Here is a 7901-nt window from a genome sequence, read left to right on the forward strand (position 1 = left end):
GTCTGCAGAGACTGACTGACCCATGAGAGTTTCAGTCTGCAGAGACTGACTGACCAATGAGAGTTTCAGGTCTGCAGAGACTGACTGACCAATGAGAGTTTCGGTCTGCAGAGAGTGGAATCCTCCAGAGGCTAATTACCCTATCTGGGTCTAGCTCTCCAGAACAGCCATTCCTCGTCCATCTCTATGTCCAAACTAACATCGTGTGACTAGTAGATTTTTAAAAATAACCTTTGGAATCTACTAATTTAGACCTACTTAGCTTCCACTAATCCAAGAGCTAAGAATGCTGTCAGATAACAGGTGAGGTCTGTAGGAACAGTTTCCCAGACATGCTATAGACCAACTCTCTCATGTACCCACCCATGTATTTTTGTTGTTGCTTTTGAGTTTTTGAGATAGGGTTTCTCTGTTTAGCCCAGGCTGGCCTGGAACTCATGGATATCCACCTGCCTCTGCCTCCCAAGTGTTAGAATTAAAGGCATGTGCCATCACCACCTGGCTCCCACCAATGTATTTTGACATGCTTTGATTTATGACTTTCTTTGTTCTGTAAAGCCATAAAACTTCCTCCATTTTAGAACATGGAATTAGGGGAGCCAAAATCTTTGTTCCTGGACCATGACTGTTCAAGATGGCTCCAGAATAACCTATCTCTTAGAGGGATTTGGGGTGGGGCATCTGGAGTATAGCTCAGTGGAAGAGTGCCTGCCTAATGTAAGGAGGGCTCTGGAGGGGAAAGAAATGACAAATTTTGTATACTCATGTTTATTATTGGTAATCTCATTGTTTAAAATAAGTCCCACATGTGTTATGTAGAGTTCCCAAGACCATAATGTAACTAACAAAAGATATGTATTAAATAACATTTGATCAGGCAGGAGTTACATAGCTGTTCTGACTTTGGGTTCCATGTTAATGAGTTGTTACAGGTAGCCCAATGGAGATGACCACTCAGATACAGTTTATAGTCAATTTAAAGTCTTTATTCCAGCTGACTGGGACAACACCTGGGTATTTGGGGACCTAGGTTCAAGCCTAAGTGTGACTCGCTCTAGAACACAAGATTTTGATGGCAAAAACAATGTCCTGGCATCTCACTCTACAGCTACAATGGTGGACCATAGAAGCAAGCAGTTTACTATAAGCTAAGATAAGCAGTTAGCTGTGGGGGGTTCTGCACAAACAAGCTAAGTTAGCTAGGACAACCTGACCTTGGGTTCCTAGAATTGTTTGGTAATTTTCCATGGGATTCTTCATCAAGCAGATCAAATTCTGGTTAAACCTAAAATGGTCTCAGCAAGAATAAAGATGGAGGAAGCTTTGCATTGTTTTTGCATGTCACAGACTAAACAATAAAAAAAATTAAAAAAAAATAAAAACAAAACAAACAAACAAACAAACCCCCCCACACACACAAGGTTTACTTAGCTGGAAATACAATTTCAACAAGGTTTTGGTATAGTGATTGGTTGACTAGCTGTTCTGACCATAATTGTCATGGTTTGAATGAGAAATCTGTCTAGGTCATGACCAAAGCACTGAAGAGAACTCACTCTTCATCATGGTAATCATACTGTCTACGGCATAGAAATAGAAACCAACATGTCAGCCTGCTGAGACAGCTCAGCAGATACAGGGACCTGCTAAGTGGAATTCAACTTCTGGGACACACATGATGGAAAGGGAGGACTGAGTCCTACAAATTGTCCTCCGACTTCCACACACACGTCATGGCATATGAGCATCTGCTCCCCACAAATTAATAATTAATGTTTAAAAAGAAGTGAACATCTTCTTAACTTAAAAAGCACCTGAGGCACACTGCGTGAGAAGAAAGTGTTCATCAAGCTAACGTTGGGACCTAACTCCAGAGTCAAACATAAATACTAATGGAACATGAGAAGTGCTCCCCAGCCTGGCAGTGGTGGCACGCACCTTTAACTCCAGCACTTGGAAGGCAAAGGCAGACACATTTTTGTGAGTTCAAGGCCAGCCTAGTCTACAGAGCAAATTCCAGAACAGCTAAAGCTACATGGAGAAGCCCTGTCTCCAGGGGGAAAAAAAAAGTACTCTCCAAAATGGCATCTAATGATCTGGATTTTGATTGGGTTCTTTAATTAATTTTTTTATGCTGGAATCCAAAGCAATGAGTTTCAGCGTGACTTTTGCATATATGTGTCTCCACTTTGTCTGATCCCCTTTTCTCCCCCAATAATCCACCCATCTCCTTTCTTTCTTTTTTTAAATTAGGTATTTTCTTTATTTACATTTCAAATGTTATCCCCTTTCCTAGTTTCCCCTCCAAAAATCCCCTATCCCTTCCCCCTCCCCCTGCTCCCCAACCAATCAACTCCCACTTCCTGGCCCAAACATTCCCCTAGTCTGGGGCATAGAACCTTCACAGGACCAAGAACATCTCATCCCATTGATGACCGACTAAGCCATCTTCTGCTACATATGCAGTTAGAGCCATGAGTCCCTCTGTGTGTTTTCTTTGATTGGTGGTTTAGTCCCAGGGAGCTCTGGAGGTACTGGTTAATTCATATTGTTGTTCCTCCTAGGGAGCTGCAAACACCTTCGGCTCCTTGAGTACTTTCTCTAGCTCCTTCATTGGGGGCCCTGTGTTTCGTCTAATGGATGACTGTGAGCATCCACTTCTGTATTAGGCACTGGCAGAGCCTCTCAGGAGACAGCTATATCTCATGTACTCCGTTACCTTGATATGGCCCACCTCCCATAAGATCTTTCTCCCCACATGATCCCAAGGGGTCTAAGAGTCATCCTTACTTGTTTGTTTGTTGTTTGTTTTTTAAGAACAAAAAGAATGACTAGGGATTCGAGCTCAGTTGGTAGAGTGCTTGCCTATCAGGCATCTGAAGCCTGTTCCATCCTTGGTGCTACATGGTCATGGTGGCTCAGGGTGGCAAATGTAGAAGTGAAAGTCAGAAGGAGAAATAGAGGTTAAAGGCCATTCCCTGTGACATAGTGACTTCCAGGCCAGCCTGGACTACATGAGACCCTACCTCATATAGATAGATAGATAGATAGATAGATAGATAGATAGATAGATAGATAGATAGATAGATAGATAGATAGATAGATAGACTATGAAAAGAAGCGGGAGAGAGGAGAGAAGAGGAGAAGGAAGAGAGAAAAGAGAGGAGGGGAAGGGAGGGGAGGGAAGAGGGAGGAGCTTATAGCAAAGCAGTTGTCAATATGTCCCTGACAGACAAAAAAATGCATGGGGCATTGCTTAGGCATCAGTCACTTACACATTTCAGATAAGATTTATAAGAAACCAGGAAAAGCTTTTACTGGGGTTGTTAATTACCCTTATAGTGCCAGGGGCTCTGCAGAAGCCTGCTTTATTACGTGAAAACAGCCTATATAACCCACATCTCAAGCTTGATGTCTCCCCATGCTAAGGAATTTTGTGACTTCATCTGCATCCTTTCTCAGTTTTTAAGCTCAATAATGATTTGGAGAATTCATGAGAAGAAGTAAGTGTGCTACTGAAAAATAACAGTAGATACTCAAGTTCAAAATCTGTAGAATGCTCGGTTTGTCTATGAGAAACCCTAGAGGCATACCCACCTGCATGTGAAGCCTTCATGTTTCAGACAAATCAATAAGCCACTAGAAAAATGACGGGCAAATCAATATGTAGTGTTCAACCGACTGAACTACCATATTGGAGAACAAAAAGACAGTACTGTTTCTATTTCACATGAGAGTCAAACCTCAACACAAATATGAACTAAGTTATTAAAAAAAATATTCAAAACTTGAGGAAAAAAGTAAGATAATCTAACTTTGGAATAATGATGAGTTTAACAATAAAAAATTTAAACCAGGAATTATAAAGCATTTATAAATTGGATCATATCAAGATTTTAACTTTCCAAGTGGACACAATGGCACATACCTGCCGTCTGAGAACTCGAGAGGGAGAATCAGGAGGTCATGAGTATGCTTACACAACTTTTGAAGAACCAGTTCTCCTCCCCACCACCTCCCATGTATGTCCAGGGAGTCAAACCTCTGCTCATCAGGCTTGGCAGCAAGCCCCTTAACCCACTAAGCCATGGCTCCCACAAGGCCCATACATTTCCTTTTCAATTTATTTTTTTTTTCAGAGTCATATTCGTACAATTAAAGTACGGGTCAGCACTCAGAGATGATTAGATGAGCTTACCAGTAACATGAAAAATACATTGACAGTACTCAGTACAATAAGACTACACATTTAATATGTACATTTATTGTGTCCTCACTTATATAAGAACTGTAAGTATTAAGAACAGGAAGAAGAATTAACCAAATTTTTCCTATCTCTTTGTGATAGGACTCTCCAGTCTAGATATGCCTCTATACTTTCTATTTTCCAGCTTTTCTTAATTTCTACTTTGTAAAAGACATATTAAAATCGGGTAACAAGTTATCTTTAAGTTAAAAGAGTCAGGAGTAAAGCCTGGTAATAGAACATGCGATAAGCTAACACAAAGTTCAGGGTTCACTCCGAGCATCAAAAAACAGGGGTGGGTACAAAAAGGATAGACTATACAAATGCTTGTTCGGTTTCTTCTGTGTGGTGGCTCATCCCAACACCCTCCACACTTGGGAAGCTGTGGCTGGAGGATGGCTGTGAGTTCAAGGCCAGGTGCTGCAGAGGGAGACCCTGTCACAAAATTAAAATTAAAAAACAAAACCAGAAAACAAGTAGTCTGGGGTTTTTTTTTTTTGTTTTAGTAACTGAAAGATCTGATTCTGCAATCACCAGAGAACCTAACTCGGAGACAGAGGGACTTAAGGGGAGATTTTCTTAGCTGGGTGTAGAGGCAGAAGCAGGTAGATCTCTGTGTGTTGAAGGCCAGTCTGATCTACATAGTAGGTTCTAGGTTAACCAGGTCTAGACCATGAGACCTTGTTTAAAAGGGAGGGGGGGGGCGCTATTCATTGTTATTAGACCTCATCCCATCTGCTCACTGCTTAGAAAACCATAGTGGAGGTTGGGTTTATTTAAGGGCCAGCACCCTGAGAGATGAGGAGAATTATCCACCTCGCCTAAGAACATCTTAAGGAACTGAGCTACAGTGAAGGCCTTTTATGGAGATGGGAGGGGTTGCAAGGGGAGAATGGGCAGGCAGGGGGGTTCATCACACACACAGTGCATGTCTTACCATTTCCCTTCCCCTCTGGACAGAGATTATTGTTGACTGTAACCCGTGATTCATTCCTCTATCTTCTTTAGACAAACATATTACTTTTTAACAAATTAGCCTCACATTAGTTCACTTCTTTTGTGTTAGGGGTACAAGATTAAAGACTAAGAAGAAGACTGGACATGATGGTACGAGCTTGCAATGTCAGCATGTGCACAGTAGAGACAAGTGGATTACGTGTTCAAAGCCAGCCTCATCAGCATAGCGTGTATATCTGTATAGAACAAACTCTCAAAAATACAAAGGGGTTTAAGGAAGGGTGTCACACATCTGACACTTACCACATGTTCCATTTCATAATCTAAATAAAGATTACTTAATAGCAACCGTCTTAATCATTTTGGTACAGCTTTCCTTTAGAATAGAAGAGGAAGGAAGAGGAAGTCTGCCAAGAACAGCTCCCCAAGGAGAAGGCCCTGTTACCTTAGCAACAAGTCAACATTCAGGAGATTGGAGACTGACACCTGTGACCATCCCTCCTGAAGCCCTTGAGAGCTTTATACAGTCTCTTATAGCAATGTTACTGCAGTCTTAGACAAGTGAGAGCCAGGGTAGTTCATTACTCTGAGAACATGGATAGTGTATACGTCTTATCTTGGTCTAGAGCTCACGGAGCATCTTCGACTTGTGAGTCTAAGAACAATATGATCATTTAGAGATCGGCAGGTCTGTTCATCTGCTTTCCACTGTGGCAGGAGAATGGGTCAGACAGAGTGGGGCACTGTGATTAGTGTATAAAAGAAGCCAGTTGGTAAAAACACTGGAAATTCCTCCACACCAAGGCTGAGGACCCCATGCATTGACTAAGTGCATGTTACACAAATGATCCAAACGTCCCAGATGGGAGGTAAGTATATAAAAATTCCAAGAGTTTTGTACAGTGTGTGCCATTGAATCCTTGAACTTTCTCCATCTCTGGCCCATTTCCACCCTCAAAGATGCCTTATTCCCTTAATAAACTATCTGTTCTTCTGCTATTACCCATATGTCACTGTTTAAATCTTTTGTTCCAGGGACAGCAGAACCTGGAAATTACAACCGGTGTCCTCTAGACCCTAATATCTGCCTTTAACAGTTATTGAAGCATCTGCATGTTACTTCTTAACAATTAATTAGCTTTTAACATTTGTTTGTTTGTTTTTGAAACAGGGTCCCTGGTAACCCACACCAGCCTTGAACTTACTACATGGATGGGGATGGCTTTGAGTTCCTCCTGACCTCCCAAGCCTCCACCTCCCAAGTACTAGGATTGCAGGCATGAGCCACCATGTGATGTCTGCTCTCCTGGGGCTCCAGTTCAGGGCTTCACTCTGCCAGGGGCAAGCACTCTGGCAACTGAGTTACATCCTCAGCTCTACAAATTCCCGTTCAGTATTCCTTTAGAAATGATATCCTGAGATTTTTGTTATTCCAGATAAATTTGAGAATTACTCTATCTCTGTGAAGAATTGGGTTGGAATTTTGATGGGGATTGCATTGAATCTGTAGATTGCTTTCAGTAGGATGGCCATTTTTACTATGTTAACCCTGCCAATCCACGAGCATGGGAGATCTTTCCATCTTCTGAGGTCTTCTTCGATTTCTTTCTTCAGAGACTTGAAGTTCTTCTCATACAGATCTTTCACTTGCTTGGTTAGCATCACACCAAGATAGTTCATATTATTTGTGACTATTGTAAAAGGTGTCATTTCCCTAATTTCTTTCTCAGCATGTTTATTCTTTAAGTAGAGGAAAGCTACTGATTTATTTGAGTTAATTTTGTATCCAGCCACTTGGCTGAAGTTGTTTATCAGCTGTTGGAGTTCTTTAGTAGATTTTTTTGGGTCACTTATGTATACTATCATATCATCTGCAAATAGTGATAGTTTGACATCCTCTTTCCCAATTTGTATCCCTTTGATCTCCTTTTTTTTTTTTTTTTTTTTTTTTTTTTGCCTAATTTCTCTGGCTAGAACTTCAAATACTATATTGAATAGATAGGGGGAAAGTGGGCAGCTTTGTCTTGTCCCTGATTTTAGTGGGATTGCTTCAAGTTTCTTTCCATTTAGTTTGATGTTGACTATTGGCTTGCTGTATATTGCTTTCATTATATTTAGGTATGGACCTTGAATTCCTAATCTCTCCTATTCTCTTCAAACTTTTAGTATGAAGGGGTGTTGTATTTTGTCAAAGGCTTTTTCAGCATCTAAGGAGATGATCATGTGGTTTTTTTTTCTTTGACTTTGTTTATATAGTGAATTATGTTGATGGATTTCCGTATATTGAACCATCCCTGTATCCCTGGGATGAAGCCTACTTGATCATGGTGAATGATTGTTCTGATGTTGTACTGGCTAATTTTGTGTCAACTTGACACAGCTGGAGTTATCACAGAGAAAGGAGCTTTAGTTGGGGAAATGCCTCCATGAGATCCAGCTGTAAGGCATTTTCTCAATTAGTGATCAAGGGGGGAGGGCCCCTTGGGGTGGTTCCATCTCTGGGCTGGTAGACTTGGTTCTATAAGAGAGCAGGCTGAGCAAGCCAGTGGAAGCAAGCCAGTAAAGAACATCCCTCCATTGCTTCTGCATCAGCTCTTGATTTCTGACCTGCTTGAGTTCCAGTCCTGCATCCTTTGGTGATCAACAGCAGTATGGAAATGTAAGCCAAATAAACCCTTTCCTCCCCAACTTGCTTCTT

The sequence above is a fragment of the Mus pahari genome, chromosome 2 (genome assembly GCF_900095145.1).
Source record: "Mus pahari chromosome 2, PAHARI_EIJ_v1.1, whole genome shotgun sequence".
In the NCBI taxonomy this organism is placed as follows: Eukaryota; Metazoa; Chordata; class Mammalia; order Rodentia; family Muridae; genus Mus; species Mus pahari.